Here is a 23,315-nt window from a genome sequence, read left to right as displayed (position 1 = left end):
ATAGATCATTGTTAATGAAAATAAAATGGCTTTTACTAGAAATGAGGAATCAAATGTGCTCACTGTGTAGGTGAGTTAGAAAGTTCTTACCAAAAGCTACATACTTTTCTTGTTTTCTATTCTTCCAAAATTGTTTGCTTTCCAGAATCATGCCTTATCTTTCCTTGCTGGTTTCTTTAGCTTATTTCATACATGCCCACAGGGTCTTCAACTATCATTTATTTATGTGAAGAGCTTGCAAATATCTCTCTTCAGTCCAAACTCCTGGTATGCACCTCTGTTCCATATATTCAACTACCATAAATACTTGTGAAAGAGTAATCCTGTCTTTCTATTACTGGATATTAATGTGTCAGTAAACTTTAGGAAAATAAAGGAATAACATCAATAAATATAACTGATTATTGTAATAGTAATGTTAAACATTACTACAATGCTGATTATTTTCTGAGCAATTTAATATAAAGCTCAAGGAAAGCAACGTTTTTGAGTGCTGATATTGGAGTTTAAACTCAAGACCTTACCTTCTCACTTATGCATTTTCCCTCAAGGGGGGGGGGGGGTTTACTCTTAAACCACAGATTCCCTTCCAAATTTATTTGGGGGATTATTTAGAGATAAGAAACTTATGGTCTTTCCTTCTTGGGCTGGATTTAAACCTGGATCTCAGTTCTCTGAGTAGATAGAATTACCAGTGTGTGCTAACAATGTCCAGTTTCAAGGAGAGGGCAAGTTTCTGATTTCAAGCTCCAGGAATAGCACAAAAACAAAAACAAAAGTTATGACATATAAATATACTGATAAACTAGGAACCCAAACAAACCAAATGTGGGTATCTAGATGGGCGAAAGACTTAATAGCATTATCACTATTACCTTTCCTAGCATTTTGAATAACCTGAAATTATGGATTAAAGTCATAGCTTAGTTGGTAAAGTACTAGCTAAAGAGCAACAACATCAAACACCAAGTACAAGTCTCAGTCTCAAACTTTAAATGAAATCTGAAATGATTTTTTCCTTAAATGAAAATTGACCATAGGAAACCCCTGATACCTAAATGTATGGTCAAAGAAGAAAATTGGAAAAAGTTCAGGAAGACAGAATTTTAAATCTCAGTGATTACCATATGGACAGTAGATCAGACCATGTGTAACTTCATACTACATGCAGTGGGCTACGTTAAGGACTTAAAAATTGTACACATTTACACTCCTCAAAAAAAAAAAAACAACACAACTTACCAGGACACTGGGGATTCACATATGTAATTCTAGCTCAGTGCTCTGCTACTTGAGCCACAAACTCCATTTTCAGCATTTTTGGAGTTTAGTTGGAGATAGGAGTCTCACAGGTTTTCCTCCCCTGGCTGGCTTTGAAACAAAATCCTCAGCTCTTTGCCTACTGAGTAGATAGGATTACAAGCTTGAACTGATACTCTTATTTTTCTATTCTATTCTTCTTTTGCTTTTCTATTTAAGAATCATTTCGTTAAGTGGCAAAAAAAATCCTGCTTTTGAACACAGCAGAGAAAATCAATGAAAATAGAAGCTGTGTCTGAATAGATCAATAAATGGATATATATTTTAAAAGACGGATCAAAATACAAAATAACAAAACAGAGAAGAAACCAGTTGCCAATAACCAAACAAATGAGAACTTTATCAGAAATCGTACCGTTATAAAATTTAAAAGTACAGTAATAAACAACTTCAGATGATTTATTCAAAGATGAAACCTATCAAACCTACTTAAGGAAGAACGAAAAAAATGGAATCTACACAAATTTTCTCAATTTACATTTAAATGCATTGCAATCTATAAAACTCTAGGTACTGATGAATTTATTATTGACTTTTCCTAAAACTTTGAAGAGATCATTTTGATTCTACAAAAATATTTCCTTAGAAAGTGAGGAAATACTATTTGCCCTCTTAAAAGTTTCTCGTAAAAAATATCTGGCTGAATTTTGTCTGGAATTATACTCTATGTACTGAGCAGTTAAGGAGAATTGTTTCAGGACATTGAGTCTTCTAATCATTAAGTACTTGATCGTTCATTTACTTAGTCCTTATTTTTTTGTATAACATTTGAAAGGTTTTATAAAATCCATTAAAGATAAACTTCTGAATTGGAAAACCTTTTGGAGGGAATTTACTCAAAGCAGAATGATATATTTTAGGCATCTCAGTATTTAGAGCTGTGAGTATGAACTCCATGAACAGTATAACTTGTCTTTAAGGAAGTTTTTAATACATAGAGCATAACTAAGAAAAATTGTAGGTGATAGAGTAACTAAGGGAGGCCAGGACGTGGCCAACTGCCTCCATAGGAAGACAAAAGCTTGGGATGTACCCTGAGGGACAACTCTCCTGTCCTGTTCTGTCCTATCGAGCTACTTGTCATGTATTGGGTACCTGCACAGGGAGGGCTGGAACTGCTCTCACAGCACCATGAACGTGGTTAGCTTGCTGCCATCCAAGGCCAGCAGCAGAAATCAGATGAAGTGGAGCAGGGATTGGATGGAGGGCGGCCCGTGCTTGATGGATCTTGCTTCTGTGCATACATGATGAAGACCACAGACCTGGTTTTGTTTTCCAATAGAGAAACTGCAGCACTGCCTGAGCCACAAGTATGTCCACTTGCCATGGAAGCTGTGGGCCATGAAGTCCTCCACCAGCATGTTGGCGCAGCCCTCACCGTCTGTGGAGTGTAGAAAGTAGTATCAAGATTCCCAGTAGTTCGGCTCTTTCCACAGGGTCAGGGCCCAAAATGGAAGGAGCTAAGGATGGCCCCATTTCCAGGAGCCCCAACTGGAACACTTCAGGGCTCTGGAGAAGGGGTCCATCAACTGAACACCCTAGCCAGACACTCCATCCATTTCTGCCATCTACATCCATTTCAGGGACTCCAACACCAGCATGGACAGCTCTGCTGTGCTGTTTTGCTGGCCATGAGGGAAGAACAGCAGTATGCTCCTGAGCACATGAGCTCTTGGGCCTCAGAGGGCTTGCTCTGGGACATGTACCTGAAGAAGATGGTCCAGTACATTTGGTGTGCCCCATACTGGCCGCCTTTCTCCATGCAGCTTAACTTGCATGTGATTGTGGGCTTCATTGTGAGAGCCTTCCTGCTCCACCATCGCTGCTGCCAATGTGGCCCAAGTAGTATAATCTTTAGAAAGACTAGGACAAAGCCTGAGAATATTAATGCAAGAAATTGGGGTACATCAAAAAGAGGGTGGGGAAAGGGTAGACGAATGAAGGGAGGAAGGGGCAGAATGTAGTCAAGCTCATTGAGAGAAAGTGAGGGAACAGAAGATGTTGTATGAAAGGAAATGTTCTCATCTGACTTATGCAAATGAAATCCCTCTACACAACCTCTTTAAAATAACTATAATCAGCTGGGCACAGGCCACTCAGGCCTGTAATCTTAGCTACACAGGAAGCTGAGATCTGAGGGTCTCAGTTCAAAGCCAGCCCGGGCAGGAAACTCCATGTCACCCTTATCTCCAATAAACCACTAAAAAACAGGAAGTGGCGCTCTGGCTCAAGTGGTAGAGTGCTCATCTTGAGTGCAACAGCTGAGGGATAATGCCCAATCCCAGAGTTCAAACCCCATGCCTGACAATAAATAAATAAATAAATAAATAAATAAATAAATAAATAAATAAATAAAAACTAAATTTGCTTAAAAGGAATTCATTGCCTATACTGCAAAACTAAGAAATATAAGGGAATGGTGGGTCAGAGGGGGGTGTGATTATTATAGGTGTGGCACAAATCAATATGCACTGTATTCATAAACTGCTTTTGTTATATGGCAACTCCTTTGTACAACTACTGAAAGATAATTGACAAATAAAAATAATAATTGAATAGATGTAAAATAAGATACAGGAGAAAGAAATGGTTGATAGATACTTCTTATATAGAACATGGCTTCCTATTACATTGGGACCCTATAGAAGAACTCTACTGTTTTTGTAATATTTCAGAATAAGATGAGATTCATAAAGCATAGTTCATTATGATTTTTCAAAAATAATTTAAGTAGTTGTTAATAACCCAACAATACTAAATTCCTATATTATCTACAGGAACAAATGTAATTTATTATCATGGTTTGAAAGAAAAATCTATGGAAACACTTTTATTTTTGGTAAGACATGAAGCTTGACCTCTGGGCCTGGGCACTACCCCTCAGCTCTTCAGCTCAAGGCAAGCACCTTACCACTTGAGCAACATAGCCATTTCTGGTTTTCTGGTGGTTAATTAGAAATAAGAGTCTCATGCACTTGCCTGCCCAGGCTGGCTTTGAAGCACAATCTTCTGATCTCAGCACCTTGACTAACTAGGATTACAGGTGAGGGCCACCGATGCCTGGCTAAAATTCTTAATTCCAATTAATAAGCAGAAACCCAGAACTTGAGGCTTTGCTTAAAAGGGGGAGTGCAGGTAGAAAGTGTAAAGCAAATACTAGCAGAGAGGCAAGCAGAGAAAGAGAGAGAAAGAGAGGGAAGAAGAGAAAAAGCGAGAGTAAGAGAGAGGGAGGGAGAGAGAGAGAAAAATGTAAAAACAAGAAGCAACCATGGGAGGAGACAGGCAAAAGAGTGTAATGAAAGTGAATATTATGAAAATAAGTAGTGTGAAAATAGGAAAATATAATGGAGTCCATTATTTTGTACAATAATAAGACAATATATCTAAAAGAAATTATTTAGACAGTGATGAGGACATATTAGCTGGTGGGGAAGATATTATTTACATTCACTTAGGCCCCAAACACAATCTCTGAAGATGCTCCTGTTCTATCCGGGCCAATGAAGTGGCCACTGCCAGTTTTTGCAGCAAAAAAAGAAAAATGTCATTCTGAGAACCAATGAAAGATAATGGCCAGACATCTGTGGCTCAAGCTTGTAATCCTAATTACTCAGGAGCCTGAGATGTGAGGATCCAACTCAGGACAAGCAGGGAAGTCCCTGAGACACTAATCTCAAGTTAAACACTACAAATAGGAAATGGAACTATGGTTCAAGTACAAAAGCTCCAGGACAGCACTCAGGCTCTGATTTCACCCTCAGGTCCAGAAAATACATACATATACACAGAGATACACAGACACACAGAAGCACACACACACACACACACACACACACACACACACACACACACACACACACACACACAAAGTTAACTATGTATTAGAAAACTCAGTCATATGTCAACATTTAATGCTCACAAATGTTAACTCCCACTGATTTTCACATTCTCTTAAAAGGGACTATTTACTTGGCAGATGGTCCTGCATTTTATAAAAAAAAATTATAGTCATACTTCTTTGGCAGTCACTATCACAAATTTGAATGGCAGGAGAGGGGAGGGAATGGGAAACTGTGTAGCCACTTTCCTTGTGCTCCACTGATATTCTTATGCTTCACTACTGGAAAGACATTAGCAGGAATGACATGTGTCTAAAATAATTTAAAACCATTGAAATGGCCACTGATCATGTATAGACTGATTAAGTACAAAGTGACATATAGAGTGAAAACCACAGGTTGCTCTATCAAGTGAAAAGCAACCTATATATGATATAATTGGTAACATTTGATGTATGTATTTTAAACTTATGGACATAGAAGTTTGTACATGCATGGGAAAGGTTCTGGCATTATATATCTGACAATGGAATTCTTTTGGGAACGGAATATATGGTTGTGCAGATGGAGTGGGGAGAAAATCTAGCATATGTACTAGCATATGAAATAAGAGAAATAGCACATAAATCTGTAGTAATTTTTTCTCACTTTTTGATTAGCACACATTCTTCCAAGGATTTGATTTGTATCTTTATGAGACTCATTTCCTCCATCACTCTCACACATCTACAGACTTTTCTCAAATCAATGTCAACATGCTTTGTTGTTCATTTTTTACATGAATTAAAAAACTACCTATTTTGAACATGTTTTCCCACCTTTGCCCTCTCTGTCCTCACTTCCATTGAAACACACATATAATAGTTGTTTAGCATTCCTATATCTCATTTTAATTAAATTGCATAACAATAGTATTTAAGAAATTTCACCATAAAATTTTACAAACTTATATTGAGTATTTTTAATCATACTGATGGCCTGACTCTCCCTTTCCCCATCTAGCTTCCTTTTCAATATTCAACGGATTTCGGTGAGATTCCTTTGTCATAATTGCCATGCACAGATGCCAAATAACATTTATTTATCCTTCCCTAATCCTACTAATTCCCTCAAAAATTCCCAAACATATAGACATATTCTATAAATGTATTTATATATGATTCTCTGTGTGTTTACATGTTTATCTTTTAGATTGTGTATTTACATATTATAGAAAACATGTGACCTTTATCTTTCTTAACCTGGCTTACTTCACTCAGCATGATAGTCTCCATTTCTATTTCCCTGCATATAAAAACATTTCACTCATCTTAATGCATGGTGTGAAGTAGAAGGGAAAGGCCTGGCTGGGCATACACAATGGAAATCTGGTATCATGTAGTTAACATTTAATGCCAAATGGCCAGAAAGATACTCGTTTTAGTGAAGATGGAAGGAAGTGAGAAACCAACGGAGCCTCCAGTATGTCCAAATGTGCCTAGAGACCTCTTCACCTGGACAAAGAAGCTGGGGTGATAAGGGAAGAAATAACCAAAAAGTTTGAGCAGGGAAAGGTGATAAGATAATTGGGAGCCACATGCCACAGCAAAGCCAGGTAACATGAAGAATGGAGCTGACACAGACTAGGCAAAGTTTAGGCCACTGGGGTCTTTGACAAAGCCATTGAAGGCTATCAGATAATTATTGATTGAATATAAGATAGTGATAGAATACAAATATAGAGAGTGTAAAATAATTATTGTATTTCAGTTTCCTTGGGTACCATTGTTATATACTTTGTTTACTAAGAAATTATCATAACATTGAAAAAAGAAGCTAAAATGGAAACTGGTAAGTCAACTGGCTGTGAAAATCAGGATTTCAAACATATGTTTGACTTCTAAAATCCCATACAAGTGTAACAGTCTTACAAGGGAACATGGGAAGCAGATTCTGCTTTTGTGTGTATAGAAAGCACTTCTTGAAGCCCACCAAGCTTGTCACACCAAAGACTGGGTTCTCAAAGCCCATGAGGAGATATTGTTACTAGAATCTTCTACATAGGAGGCTCAATGCAAATTGTTTATTTTTGTATTGATCTTTTGCTAACTGACCTTATAAAGGAAAAGTAAAGCCTAATTCTGTTACAAAGATAAAGATCTCCCAGCCAAGAGAAGCCAGGCTCATATTCTTTCTGGCTGCCTGGTGATTAGTCCATTGGTTGTACTTTTGTCCTTCTATATCAGAAGGACACCTCACTTCTGTGAGGTGTTACCCTGCTTTGAGAAGGCAAATCCTTATTAGGGGCATGATTAACTTTTGAGGACAAGGATACATTGGTTAACCTTTTCTTCAGTGGTATTTTAAAGACACAATGAGAATATTATGGTCCAAGACCATTCAAGGAAATTTTTTTTAATTTAATTTTATTTTATTTGAGAACATACTGTACAAAGGGGCTACAATTACATGGGCAGGATAATGCATACATTTCTTACCAAGCATTGCAGCCTCCTCCTTTGTTTACCCTTCACATCCCTTCCCAGCCTCCTCCCTCCCCCCACCCAATTATACCCCCCTCCCCCGCCCACACCGACATTGTAAAGTTGGTTTTGACATGACATTTTGTACTTCTCATTGTTGCAACAGGTCCACCTGAATCCTTAAACGACTTGTTTGTCTCCATCTCCTCCACATGTTATACTGACATCAAATATAGTGAAAGCGGGGGTTACACTGTGGTGGAGCGACATACAAAGCAACAAAGAAATAATCTTATAAATGCGTTAGAAACACATGCATGAAAGAAACGAAAACATTAAAATACATATTTAAGGGTTCATTTTCCTAACATCACATTATCTGACCTTTTCCGCTTGACTCATACCTATACTAGATATTGCAAATAAAGGAAACCATGGAACCTATGCTTCTTTGGGCCTGGCTTACTTCACTTAATATAATTTTTTCCAAACCTTTCCATTTCCTAACAAATGGGGAAATATCATTCTTTCTGATGGAGGCATAGAATTCCATTGTGTATATATACCACATTTTCTTGATCCATTCATCTACTGAGGGGCATCTGGATTGGTTCCATATCTTAGCTATGGTAAATAATGCTGCAATAAACATAGTTGTGCTGGTAGCTTTAGTGTGGTCTTGTTTGTAAACATTTGGCTAAATGCCCAAAAGTGGGATTGCTGGATCATAGGGGAGATCTATGTGAAGACTTTTGAGGAACCTCCATACTGCTTTCCAAAGTGGTTGAACAAGTTTACATTCCCACCAACAATGAAGTAAGGTTCCTTTCTATCCACATCCCCTCCAGCATCTGTTGTTGTTAGAGTTCTTGATTTTTGCTGTTCTAACTGGAGTGAGGTGATATCTCAATGTTGGTTTGATTTGCATTTCTTTTATGGCTAGGGATGTTGAACATTTCTTCATGTGTCTATTGGCCATCCTTCTTTCTTCTTCAGAGAAGCTTCTCTTTAAGTCTTTCGCCCACTTATTTATTGGGCAGTTGTTTCTTTGAGGATTTGTTGTTGGGTGGTTTAATTTTTTGAGTTCCAAGTATATTTTAGATATGAGACCCTTGTCCGTTGTACGGCTAGTAAAGATCTTCTCCCAATCGGTGGGCTTTCTATTGATCTTGCTAGCTATGTCATTTGCCCTGCAGAAGCTCTGCAACCTTATGCAATCCCATTTGTCCAACCTTTCTTTGATTTGTTGTGCTTCCGGGTCTCTATTCAGAAAATTTCGGCCTGAGCCAAGGAGACCTAGGGTTTCTCCTATTCCATCCTGTAATGTTTTCAGAGTGTCTGCTTTGAGTTCAAGGTCTTTGATCCATTTGGAGTTGATTCTAGTGCAGGGTGATATATAAGGATCTAGCTTTAGTTTTCTACATGTAGTTAACCAATTTTGCCAGCACCATTTACTGAAGAAGCTGTCTTTCTTCCATTCTATTGTTTTAGCTTCCTTATCGAAGATTAGATGGCTATAGGTCTGTACGTTCATTTCTGGGTTTGCAATTCTATTGCAAGGAAATATTTTTTAACCAAGAAACCTATCTCAATCAGTATTTGCTGGATGTAGTGGCATACATCTGTCATTCCAGTATGTATGGGAGGCATAACTAGCAGGGCTACAGTCAACAGCCCAAGAAAACCTACAAGAATCTACTTAAAATTAAGTAATATTAAAAGGTCTGTCAGTTTCATGCTTCCCTAACAAGTGTAATTTCATATGTGGCAAATCTAGGTACACTCTTCCACAGTGAATTTATAGAATGACCCAGGCTCAGGTGTGTTCTGAATTTCCACATCTTACTTTCTCAGTAGCCCCACCCATTCCAGCACACACATGGGGCTGGGATGGGCAGCTTCCTCTGTTGCTGGTAGGGTTGATGCTTTATGCAAGCAATAAATTAGTAAACATACAAACTCCCAAAGAGTCTTCTGTTTTCTTTTCCACTCTGCTTCCATCCATCCAGTACTCTGCTGCTCTGCCTCTCCAAGGTTCATAAAATGCTTGTCCCTCCTCCTGGACATTCTCACATTTGATCTACCTGGAAAATACCTGTTCTACTTCCACAACCCTCACAGGATTCTACCTGTATAAGTTCTTTCCTGTATCACTGTACTCCAAGCCTATGATAATAATTCATACTACTCTTTACCTTTGTCCTTCCCAACAGTCTTCTTGGCCTGCTCTGGAATGTTGTGTAATTAGGTACTATGCATACCACTACCCTTTTACATTCTTCAGTTACCTAGAGCAAGATATGCTTTCTAAAGATATCTTCCAATATAGAACAATACTTTGTAAACACTGGCCATGGTATCAAACTAAAGGCAGTTGAGTAGAAGTGTGTACTAATCACATAACATTCCTGCTATGAGTGATGCTACACATTTGTTATCCTACCATTCAAGAAGTTGATCCGGAACATCATGGGTTCAAGATCAGCCTGGGCTACAATAGGTCTCAAAAATAAAAGGACAATCCTGCTTTAGTAAAGGAATTATTTTGAGGAACAACACATCTAAATGAAAATCTAAAAGGACAAACAAGGTAACACATAGCACCCTATCAATGCTCCACAGTTTACTCACCACCCACCATGAGAGATTTCCACCAGCCAGGAATAAATCTTTCAGCACAGCACAAAACAGAAACCAAAACACCCCCAGAATAATTCTTGAAACCAATTTTCCCTTAAAAAAAGTTCTGAAAAACAGGATGAGGGCTGGGAAGGTGGCTCAGTGGTAGAGCGCTTGCCTTGCATGCCTGAGGCCCTGGGTTCGATTCCTCAGCACCACATAAGCAAAATGAAAAAAGCCAGAAGTGGCGCTGTGGCCCAGGTGGTAGACCGCTAGCCTTGAGCTGAAGAGCTGAGGGACAGTGCCCAGGCCCAGAGTTCAGGCTCCACAACCGGACCCAAAAAAAAAAAAAAAGAAAAAAGAAAAAGAAAAACAGGATGAACAACTTTTAGGCCCAGTACTAACAATAAAAAGGAGAAAATGAAATATATAAAATTTTAAAAATTACAATTAGTGTAGTGGCACACCCCTGTAAAATAGTTACTTGGAAACCAGAGTTCAGGATTGCATAGGGAACAATTATCAAGATCCCCGTCTCAGCTGAAAATGTAGCTTAGTGGTAGAATGATTGCCTAGGATGCATGAAGCCCTGGGTTTGATTCCTCAGTATCACACAAACAGAAAAAGAGTCTCAAGTGGTACAGCTCTAACCTTGAGCAAAAGAAACTAAGGGACAATGCTCAACCCTGACTTCAAGCCCCACAGCTGGGAAAAAAGATCCCATTCTCAATCAATAAGTGCTTCCAGGTATGTATGAGAGGCATTCTAACACTGCGTTCTAACACAACCTAGGGAATCCATGATATTCATTCAAAAGTAACTGTTATAAACAGGGCTAGCTGTCTAACACTTGTCTAACAAGTGCAAGGAAATGAGTTTAATCTAGGTACACACGTGCTTGGGTACACACATAGAGTCCTATACAAAGATATTCGGATAATTGAATAATAGCATATGCACAGCAATGGGTGAGTGAGGAACTCCACACCTTCTAGTAGATATGTGGACTGATCATAAAAACAAAAATATGTATATTTTCTCTTGATGTGCATATTATAAAATTATATACATGCTCATATGTGTCTATAAGTTGAATACATTAAGCAGCTATATGACTCTGTATGTTACATAAGCACTGAATAAAGAAAGAAAAGGTCCAAGGTTACCTCAGAAAAATTGCTGAGATATGCCTCTGCTCTCAATATTTTTTCTGGTTAATTGGAGACAATCTTACAGACTTTTCTGCTTTAGGGAGCTTCAAACTACAATCTTCCAGGTCTCAATCTCCTAAGTAGCTAGAGTTACAGGCATGCCAGATTAGAGATGTAGCTCAAGTGGGGAGCATCAACCTTGAAAGAAAAAGTTAAGGAAGTGAATAAGGGCTTGAATTCAGGCGCTAGTACTAGGGTATGTGAGCACACATATGCATACACATACACACTCACAGATTAACAAGAATGAAACTCTGGTGAACCAGCTATATTTGTATACTTTAAATTACCTGTAGATTGTGGTTTAATAATCTAATAATACAGAAATGATAACTCAAGCTTCCTCCTCTTTATCACATTAGGTGTCTTAATTAACTTATCAGGGTTTTCCTTTTCTTTTTTCTCTTGTGTGTGTGTGTGTGTGTGTGTGTGTGTGTGTGTGTGTGTGTGTGTGTGTGTGTGTGTGTGTGTGTGTGTGTTATACACACACTCTGGTGTATGTATAACAATACTGAGACTTGAACTCAGTGAATTGGCATGATGCTATTGCTTCTTCTCTCAAAGCTGTTCCTCTACCCCTTGAGGCACAGAACCACTTCCATCTCTTTTGGGGAGAGAAGTGTCCCACGCATTTTCTAGGCCAAGTGAGGCTCAATCAGAGGTCTTTATATCTCAGCATCATGAGTATATTTTTTTCTTATGTGCTAAAATCATCGGGTAATAGTCATACTTAAATTTTTAAAAAAAAAAAAAAACCTCTGGGACAGCAGTCAGGGCTTGATTAATGCCCTAGGACCAACACAAAAAATAAATGCAGTTTCTTGTGATTATTTCAGTTTACTTATTGCTACCTCTAGGATTATCATCTATGTCAAGGGTATCTGGAATGTGACTCCCTCCATAGATAAGGGATCACTCTAATTCATTAAATCAATCAGTCAAAAGTAACTGTAAATCCTCCATATATTACCTGTGTAATATCAATTAAAATAGTTAGTAACCAATAAATTATAAAAAGGGTAGACAAAAAATCCATTAACATCCAAGATTTAATTCATGCTATGACATTTTAGACCTCACTCAGGAGTTCTTTTAAAAACATATTTCTATCACTATTAGTATTCTATCCACTGTGAAACTGAGGAACTGAAACCATACACTACCTAACTTAAAGACCTACACCAAGAAACAATTAGATTGCAGACATTGATACAAGGAAGCTGTACATTGCATATTCTCATCAGTCAATTAATACTAAAAACAATGGACACAGGCCAACCTGAGCTGAAGCTGATTATTTTGTCTCAAAAACAAAAAGTGAGGGCTGAGAATGTGTCTTAGTGGCAGAGTGCTTGCCTAGCAGCCAGGAAGCCCTGAGTTTGATTCCTCAGTAAGATATAAATAGCAAAAGCTAGAAGTGTTAGAGTGCTAGCCTTAAGCAAACAACGCTCAGAACAATGCCCAAAGCCTGAATTCAAGCCCTAGGATTGGATAAAAAATGGTTAAGACAGGAAGCAGAGAGAAGAGGAATGGAATTTTTTGTCTGAGCCTACATTTTCCTAGCCTTCATGCACTGTCAACTTGTGATTTATGTTTTCATTCTATTCAGTAGTCAACTAACTAGCTTCAACTGAGTCTCTGAATCTTGGGTTATTCAGAGTTAGTAATCTTAATTTTGGTGCTGGGGATTTTGCTAAATGGAAGAGCACTTGCTGGCAAGTGCCAGGCCCTGGGTTTTGTTCTCAGATTTGAAAAAAAAAAACTATTTAATCTTATTTAGTTTATGACTTACTTCACAGAAGAAATAAATGTATTCACTCATTCATGGATGCACATATTGATACATTTTCGGGCTCATTTGAGAAAATTTACTATGAAAAAGCATAACAGAAGTCACATACTGATGGTTCATGCTTGTAATCCAAGACACTCAGGAGGCTGAGATTTGAGGATCATGGTTTGCAGCCAGTTGGTGCAAAACCGTCTATAAGTCTCTTATCCCAACCAGTAAAAGACCAACCAGCAAAAAAACTATAGCAGTGTCTCAAGCAGTAGAATGTTAGCCAAGAGCTATAAAGCTACAGGGCAGCACCCAGTCACTGAGTTCATGTCCCAGCAGAACTGGCAGAAAAAAAATGAACTCAAATTCAAAACAGCTTCATTAGGTTCAAAATAGTTCATAATCATTGAGAATAATTTACTATTTGGGGCCAAACAAAACAATCATTTTTCTACTAATGACACAGAATAAAACACTCCTTAATTAGTTCTAAATCATGTAGGATTTCACTATGTGGAAATGTACCTTTTCTAATGATAGCAGAAAACTGTATGTATTATATCCCAGGACTGTAAAACATATAAAATTAGATTTGTGCTCCATGGACAAAGTTTCATGATTCATAAAAGAGTATCTTCACAGTACTTAAAGTTTTTATATACTCTACACTGATCCTTTTTCCATACTGTATTATTATTGAGCACAACATAATTGTTAGTAAGCCTTGCCTTTACATTGGAAAATTCCCAATGCTGAACTTTCTAAACTTTCCTTTCTTTTATAAAGCAAATAAAACTATGATGGTATGTGAATATCATCAGTAGAAAAGTAAGTGAATGCCACCTCTACAATGCTCTGGACCTGCTTGATCATCTCACCCAGCTGCAGTTCTGTGTTCTTTCAGGCATCCTTTCAGGCTGATTGATCTTCTCCTTAGTGCCCAGGTTAGGGTGCCCAGTAACTTCCCTCCAGTCTCCAAGGTTAGCTCGTGGTTGTTTCTTCATTGCAGAAAATAGATTTCTCTATTCTACAAAAAAATAAATATGATTGGGTCAAGCCTCTACTGTCATAAAGATTTTATTGTACATTAGTCCATATTTCCTCAGAGAATTCCTTAAATATTCAATTAATGGGAGGAAGGGGCTTGGAGGGAGGGAGGGAAAAGAAGGCACTATACAAAAGGAAATATATTCATTATCTGACTCATGTAATTTAATCCCTCTGTACATTCTCTTTATAATACCAATGTAGACATGGCCACATATTCACCTAACAAAACTAATATGTTACACATATTGAGAAGACAGTATACTCCCAAATAAAGTGTACTTAAATCATTTGCAAAGCCACTCCGGCCCCTTTGCCTCTGCCACTCCTAGTCCTTTTGTCCAAGATGGGGTGCCAAAGGCACTGCCTCCTGGGCTCCAAGACCGCTGCTGTGAGGGTCTGTGGGCCACAGGTCAGCATCTCCAACACCAAATTTGCAAAATGGGGCGGGTCAGCACAGCTTGTTATGGTCCACAATTCTGCTGCAGTGTGAAAAGGAGGAGGGCTGTACATGAGACCGCTGGTGCCAAGCACCCTGCTAAGGCTAGAGTCCTTGGAAAGCCATACGGCAGCAGGGGGCAGCCACCAGGCTGTGAACCTCCAAGCTGGCAGTGGAGACCAGACAGCAAGGCCTCAGGGACCTGGGCACCTTGGCTCATCGCACCACGCCTTGCCCAGTGCCTCGACCTTGCAGCTACTGCCTGAGGTCTGGTCTTTGGGCCCTGCCCAGCAGCTAGGAGTACCAGATGCTACTCAGCAGCCTGAGCCCCCCGCTGCCAGGTGAGCACCCAAGGACTGGATTCTCCACCAGGTCAAGCGCCTCAGGGAGACAGTCAGTGGCTGTACACATGCCGACCTCATCTGGATGGCCTGTGTGAATTTCTGGCTGCCTGCAGGATGAGCAACAGGCCTGGCAGAAAATCCCGGAATGCCAGCGGCTGCCCTAAGCCCCTTCACTCAAGGTGGAGCCCATGCACCTGCGCTTCAGGGACAATGGAGACGATGGCAGGCAAGGAGATGCAGCAGCTGCACCACTGCTACCTCCATGCAGCCCACAGAGCCCCCAGGGCTGCCCGTGACATCAACCCCCTGGGCTGTCTGCTCCTGAACTGAAGCTGCCCATACAAGCAGTGCTCACTTTCCTCTATGTATGCCCTGCCCCTGCCCAATCCCCAGGTGTCACTGCCTCCTCTGCCACCTTTGCCCTGGACACTCAGCTGCCATAAGGGCCCCTCATAGAGTTCATAGTGGTTGAGGGCGCTTTTGCAGGACAGCCCCCAGGAAAGAGTGATAGGAGACTTGAGTCTGTGGAAAAAGGTATTCCGCACATATTTTGATACAATATGAAATCAGATGAAAACAAAAATTATCAAATTTTAAAAAAGAAATTAACCAGGCATCAGTGGCTCACAGCTTTTATCCAAGCTCCTCAGAAGACTGAGAGCTGAGGATCAAGAGTGGAAGCCAGCTTGGGTAGGAAAGTCCCTGAGATTCTTATCTCCAATTATCTACAAACAGCAGCAGCAGCAGCAGCAGCAGCAGCAGCAGCAGCAGCAAAACCCCACAAGTAAATCTGTGGCTCAAAATGATAAAGTGTTAGCCCTGGGCATGAAGCTCCAGGACAATGCCCAGGCCCAGAATTCAAGCTTGATGATCCCCCTTCCCCAACAACAACTACAACAACAATAACAAAAATAAAAATTAAAAAAATATTCCAGTGACATCCTCTAGACCAACTATATGTTAAACATCTTGCATAGTATCCACATGCTCACTAGGAGTGTGCTGTAATATTCTAGGACAGGTCAACAAACATGTTTTGTAAAGAGTGGGCCATATGGTCTTCAATAATAACTACTCAACTTTGCCTTGCATCATGAGAACATACAAAAGTTGGATGAGGCTATGTTCAAATACAACTTTATTTATAAAACTGGGAGGGTCTCACGTTTGATTACAATATTCGGATTCTTGATTTTAGGTTACAAACACCAGTCCATAGCCAAGATCCAGAATATTCCAGTAGTTTGTTTCATTTATTTATATTAATTACAGAAGATGTAATAATGTAATTTTAAAAAAGAAAGCACTCAATTGCAATACAATATGTTATATTTGATCACCTGAACTGAAAAACTCATCTACTTACAATAGTCAATTGCTAGATTTTTCAGATTTACTAAAAGTAATTTGTAAAGATCTTAAGGTAAACAAAAAAATCTAGGAAACGTTACTCTGACATATTATGAAATATATCCCTAACTCGGTTCTACTTTTCAATAACTTAGAGCAAATTGGGGAATCCATCCAAGAGAGCGAAATTCTGAAGAAAGACTTGTCTTCTACACACTGCACTGCAGCTCCTGGATAAGAAACCAGGGATCACCAAATATCCACACTGCTTTTCACACTGTAATTCCCTCTCAACAGACTACCAGCACATAGAAGAATTTTCACCAGAACCTGAGTGCCTCACTTCTTCTGTGTATTTATATGCACTATTCTAAGGCTTGAAGTCAAAACCTTGGTTCTCTCCCAGAGCTTTCCACTGTAGGCTACCCCTATACCTCTTCCAGCTTTCTTTGGCAGTGAATTGGAGATGAGAGTCTCACAGACTTTCCTGCCCAGGCTGACTTTGAACTGAGATCCTCAGATCTCAGCTTTCAATTAAAGGTATAATTAAAGGCATGAGCTACCAGTGCCCAATAAACTGCCCTACTTTTCTTGATTGTTTTTATTTTGTTTGAGATCAGGACTTGAATTTAATATTTGACACGTTTTCTCACTAGGTATCACTCTGCCACTTGAGCCATATATCCAGCAATCATTATTTTGAATAGCTGGAATTCATCAAATTTTCTTAATATGGTCTGTACAATTACTGTTGTTCTAAAACTCATCCTAATCAAAAAAGTCTTATTTATGGACCCTAGAGATCATCTGAACAAATTCTCATAATATTGCTTGTAATTGCTTATCACTTTAGGAACATGATTTTTTAAATTATTGTTTTACATAGCAGAGTTGTCATTAAACAAAGCAGTTTATGAATACAATATGCCTTGATCAATGCCACCACTTTCAACATTCTCATTAATCCCTCCCCTTCACAAACCTTCCCTCACTCTATTCAATTAATGGTAGGATATTTACTGGAATCCTCTCTACATTTTCCCCTTTTCCTCCTCTCATTCTCCAACCTTTCCTCTCTTCACCCTACTTTTGACTACCTATGACCCTATGATCCAGCAACTCTACTCCTGGGGATTTACCCAAAAGATTACAAACCAGGATATAATAAAGCTTTCAGCACAACCATGCTTAGTGAATCAGCCCAAATGCCCCTCAAGAGAGAAATTAATCAAGAAAATGATGAATACTGACCATTTGTAACTCTCATATCTCATTTTTTCTGCTGGTATCCCATTGACATTGTATAGTCTCTGTACTGCAGTGAGCAACACATAGAAACTGAGGTAAAAGATTTTCAGTGTTATCTGTTAGCCATGGATTCCTTGATGTGAGTTCTCTGCTCACTCTCGTTGTCTGTTCATGCCTTTGAGTGCTAATAAAAATCACATGCATTTTTCTTCCTTTTCAATTCTTTGAAAGCCTAAAAAACTTTGTCTCTTTTGAGTAACTAATTTTAAAGAGAATATCACCATCTGCCACCTCTCCGTGGCCTTGAAATTAAATGTTCAAATGGGACAATGGCTTTTTGGTGGGAGAGGGGAATTTTGTATTCAGAGGGTTTTGTACTCAGAAGATCTGTGCTTGCTAGACAGGACTTAGGTAGTACAACAGCTAGCAGTCAACTCCTTTTGACATACTTCTAGACATTTTGTTTATTTGAGGTCTTGAGCTTTTTGCCCAGGGCTGATCCTAGATTGATTGAGACCTGGTTACCTATGCCTGCCACATAAGTAGCTAGGATTACACATGTGAACCATTATGGCCAGCTCATTTTTTTTGAGATGGGTGTCTTAGCAGTTTTTTCTCTGGCCTGGCCTCAGACCATGATCCTGTTTTATTTCTGCTTCCCAATCAGGTGGTATTACAGATGTGGGATACTATACTTAATGCACTTGACACCTTGGTAACTAAAATTTCTTCTAAAATTCCAAGCAGGATGTAAGATTTTTCATACTCATTATATTAACCATGAAGAATACTAAATAAGACATAATAAAGGGGTTATAATTTAGATTATTTTAGTCACAGTGATAAAAATATCTGAACACTTTTAAAATTTTTTTGGAAAGTAGTATCTTGTAGGACCAAATAATGCATCTAACTGTGTTCTCAAGCATCTTTTATTTAATAGGATTCCATCTACTTGGTGCCATTGGTGGTTCATCACTCCCAGGTATTCTACAACCTCTATTCTCTCATAGAATTTGCTTTCAATATCATCTGTGAAGGTGTTCAGCTAAAGCAACAACTGGCTATCAAAGCCCACTGATTGCTATCCATTCATTGTAGTGCATCTCCATTCAAAAACTCCTAAAACGCATGCCCAAGGAGCACAAACACCTACATCCTGAATGGAAAACTGTCCCATTGAGTGGATTTCCCCCTAGCAGATGCAATGCTCACAACATTAATCACTGTGAGCAGCATTTTTCTACCTTTTCCATGTCCCATAAGGATGCTGCTTGGAGTGGAGATTCTGGCCATTACACATTTGTGAAAAGGAGGACATATGTCAAACAGACTGAAAAGTTTGAGGGTGTACAAAAATAGATGGATGCTACAAGTCATTGGAACAAATATCAGGACCCCTCTCTGGCCAGGAGTTCCTCTGAGAGTCAGTTGGGAGAGCTTTGCAAGTTTCTAAACTACCCTGAGAGCTCATGGAAACAATATCCTGGGAAACAGAAATGATGTACTCCAGACAGACTCTTTATGCCCTTAAGGAGTGTCACAAATATACAGAGCTTCTCTGTTCCTTGGAGCACTGTCAAGACCCTAGGGAAGCTTGGATAACTCCAACTTCTATACTAATGTGAAAACTGCACAAGGCCAACCTTCTTTTGTTGTGCTTAGTAATTGTACTCTTTTATCCAGGAAAGTTCTGGCATTTCCTATGCAGACATCTGAGGGGAGCATAAACAAGTGTTAGGTGTTTTGTTACTAAAGCTTGCATAGATTTTTTTGGGGGTTCCGGTCATGGGGCCTGAACTCTGGGCCTGGGCGCTGTCCCTCAGCTGTTCAGCTCAAGGCTAGCACTCTACTACTTGAGCCACAGTGCCACTCCTGGCTTTTATTTTTTGCTTATGTGGTGCTGAGGAATCGAACTCAGGGCCTCATGCATGCAAGGCAAGCGTTCTACCACTGAGCCACCTTCCCAGCCCAAAATAAGTTTTTTTTAATGTGTTGATTCTGGGGTTTGAACTCAGGGCCTCAGCATTTAGTTTCTTTTTCCCCAAGGCTACTACTAAAATTGGAGCACAAATCTCTTGAAATTTCCTGCCAAACAAACTCCATAACTAAGATCTCAAAGACAGGTAGAAATGCAAGCCTGTGTCACTTAAGTATTATATCATGTACTCAAGTTAGAATGTGACAGGGAATAACAAAAATATCTATTGATACTATTATCTTTGATGATGAAGCCATTCTCCTTCTCCTTTTCCTCAAAGCCTGAGAGGTCATTTAAAGTAATAACATGGCTCCTTTATCTTCAGCATTTCTAAGGGTAAGTACACTGCCCACAAACAACTAGTTTCATATTCAATTATATACACACAAAATGAAATATCATGGAAAAGTAACACATATCTATTTGCAAAAAGCTAAAATGACTTCTTCCTTGTTCTCTTACTCAAAAGATCATTTTCCATGAAATAGATTGTCCTTGAAAAAATCGTGTTAAGTATGTCAGGGTTAGAGAGACAAAGACATATGTCTTCTCTCTGTGGAAGTTAGATCTAAATTATAAACATTCATGAAAAAACATATTCAGGGTCCTAGGCATACATACAAGCTGAATAAATTCTGGTATACTCATGGAAGATTGAAAGAGTGTAACTCCTTTAAACAACTCAGAGTTTAACAAACTGAATACCAGGAGGCTGAAACATGTGTTCCATATGTGGAGAGTGGGAGGAGGTCAAGGGGTAGAGGATGGTGATTGGAGGGAGAGAAGGTGGGTAACCAAACACAGTCCTAATAGTCAATGTATATGCGTGAATATAAAACCAGGTAACTTGAGAACATAGAGATGGGGTTGGGAGATAAGTGGGAGAAGGATGAATGCAATGACATTGATCAAGATGCATTGTATTCAAAAAGTGACATGCTGTCAGTAAAAGTCCTTTGTAAAAGCAATTAAATAAGAAAGTCATATAAAAAGTAAGTCACACCCCATGTCTACTGGCTCAATTTGCCTCCTCCAAGTGATCTGTGAAAAAAGCTCAGCTGCTTTCAGATAATTACCTCAAGTTTCTTCAGGAGGAATTTCATTTGCACTGCGGAACTCAGAGAGTGCTCAGGCCACATCTCTGTGATTTCACCTTCCAAGTCATTCATCCAGGTCATCATTTCTGTGACTCTCCACATGATGGAAATTTCTCCATCGGAAGCCGCAACAACAGAATGATTTCCCCTTAATTTCTGCAGTTGACAAGTCAGGATATCACAAAAGAATTCTCATTTGATAAAAGGTCTTGCTACCATAATTATGCAGGTTACCCACAAACCCAACACAACATTTAACCTTAAAATACATGACCCGCCCTTCCCACACCCAGTAATGATATAAAACTTTTACATAATGTAGCACAGTACCAGATACTATGAGAAAAATGTAAATCTTATTTTGCCCTTAAGAAAGATCTCATTAGAGGTCAGTGAAGTAACTAAGACCTAGATTAAGTGGTGCCACAGAAAAATAGTGTCAATAAAAATTGTTGAATTGGAAAAAAATATTTTAGAATATTTGTGGGCTAACAATCAAATGCTGATTCAAATACCAAGATCTCCCTGTATCAGTTGAAGCACTGGTGGGCTTTGGAGAAAGCATCCCTAACATCAAACCCAGACCTTCCAACTACACAGGCTACAGCAGAAAGGGAGTCAGGGCAGAATCCTAGCCATAGCCTTCCTTTTCTTAGATTCTCTATAGCACATGCTCAGGCTAATTTGGCACCATGAATATGTGTTCTTGCACACTGTGTACACACATAAACACAAATCCTCGCACATAATTAGGATCTCATGAGAATTTAGATGGGAGCCCACTTATCTCAAATATGGACATGAGATAATGACCTATGAACTTGGTTAGACACTGACCAGGAAGATGGAGATCTGGAGGTGAAGCTGAAGAATCCCTTGAACAAGACCTCTTTGTAGCAGGTGAAGTGCTATTTGAGGAGGGTGGCACAATCCCCAGATTCAAACCCATAACCAAGTCTATAGAGGCCAGGAAGGGACATGGGACAAACACCAAGCCCTAGCCGTCCTTCTCTTAGTCCCACTGTAACACATTATCAGGTAAATCTGGCAACAGGTAAATGAGAACCTGTGTGCGTGTGTGTGCGTGCGTGCGTACGCACACACACACACACACACACACACACACACACACACACACACACACACAAACTTCACGCATGATTCTGTACACTCTGGAGGATAGAGCACCCCTTACCTCAAAACAGGGGCTTCCTGAGGGTAGCACATCACTACAGTCAGTGTATGAAAAGTTTGGTGAAGGCAGTAGACTCAATGGCTCCAACCCCATCGCCACACTCAGTTGACACACTGGACGCAAGCAATCCCCAGTTATGCCTGAGAAGAAAGCCCAGGTTGTCAAACAGCCCCCACCTTCCTTCTCAAGTGGACTCTTAAGCATACATTCATTCCTATCTGAAGCTACATGTGTACAACTGCATAACCCTTCATCGTGCCTCAGCAACCACACCAGGGGAAGGGCCATCTTACCTCAAAATGGGGCCTCAAGGCACTTGGGCACATGTGTTCCAGCAAGATGGAGATCTGAAGAGGTCTTTGGACACTAGGTCCCTCCAGCAGTTGAGAGACCACTTGGGGGTGGGTGGCAGTGTTAATGGCTCCAGTACTACAACCACCAGTGAATGTGTGAGCCCTGCACTACAGGTTTTAGTAAGGTGGACTCTAATCCCCAGCCTTCCTTCTCTGGTGACTGCCACAGCCTATGTCCAGACCAACCTTGTACCACATGCATGTGCATGTGCGTGTGTATATTTAAGTGTGCATTTCATGGACATCCTTTCACCCACGCATGTTGAGAGAACAGAGGCTTGGAGAACAGGGTTGAGGGACTGAGGGCAGTGGGAGGAGAGTGGGCAAGGTGGCAGGGGAGCTGAGGAGGCTGTGGAAGGTGGGGGTGGGGAAATAGGAAGGACCGGGTAGTAGGGACAGGTCCACTAAACCCACTTAACTCAAAATAGGGTCTTCCCAGGATGGATCCCACAGGGAACCGGAGCTGAGGGATGAGGGAAGATACTCACCTAAATCTTTGTTTTCCAAGAATGATAAGTGCAGTACTGACATTAGACAAAAAAGCCTAAGCCAGGAGGTAAAGTGGGGAAGACTTACTCTAGGCCTTCCTTCTCTGGCAGCTCTCACAGACCTTGTTCAAGAAATTTGGCACCACTTCCAAGCATGCTATGGGAATGCCTTGTGCATGAGCAGATGTCCACACATGCCCGCATGCATGCATCTGTTCCCATGGGAAGATGAGTAGAACTGGGAGAAGGGAGGGAAAGAGGAGCCTGGATGAGGGATGGAGATGAAAGTTGGGATAAGGTGTGGTGCCAAAGTGGGAGGTAAGGTTGGGGTCAGAAGTGAGGGTGAGGGTTGGGCTGGAAGGGGACTGAGGAGTGGAGCCAGAAGTAGTAGTAAGTTTGAGGCCCGATGTGGGGTGAGAGGTGGATCTAAGAGTGAGGGTGAGGGATGAAGCCAGAAATGAATGTGAGGAATGGAAGCAGAAGTGTGGATGAGGTGTGGGACCTAAGTTGGATGTGTGAGTGGGACCAGAATTGGTGTTGAG

Source organism: Dipodomys merriami, unplaced genomic scaffold (assembly GCF_024711535.1).
Source record: "Dipodomys merriami isolate MVZ:Mamm:240054 unplaced genomic scaffold, mDipMer1.0.p SCAF_186, whole genome shotgun sequence".
NCBI lineage: Eukaryota > Metazoa > Chordata > Mammalia > Rodentia > Heteromyidae > Dipodomys > Dipodomys merriami.
This window is presented reverse-complemented; position numbering follows the sequence as displayed.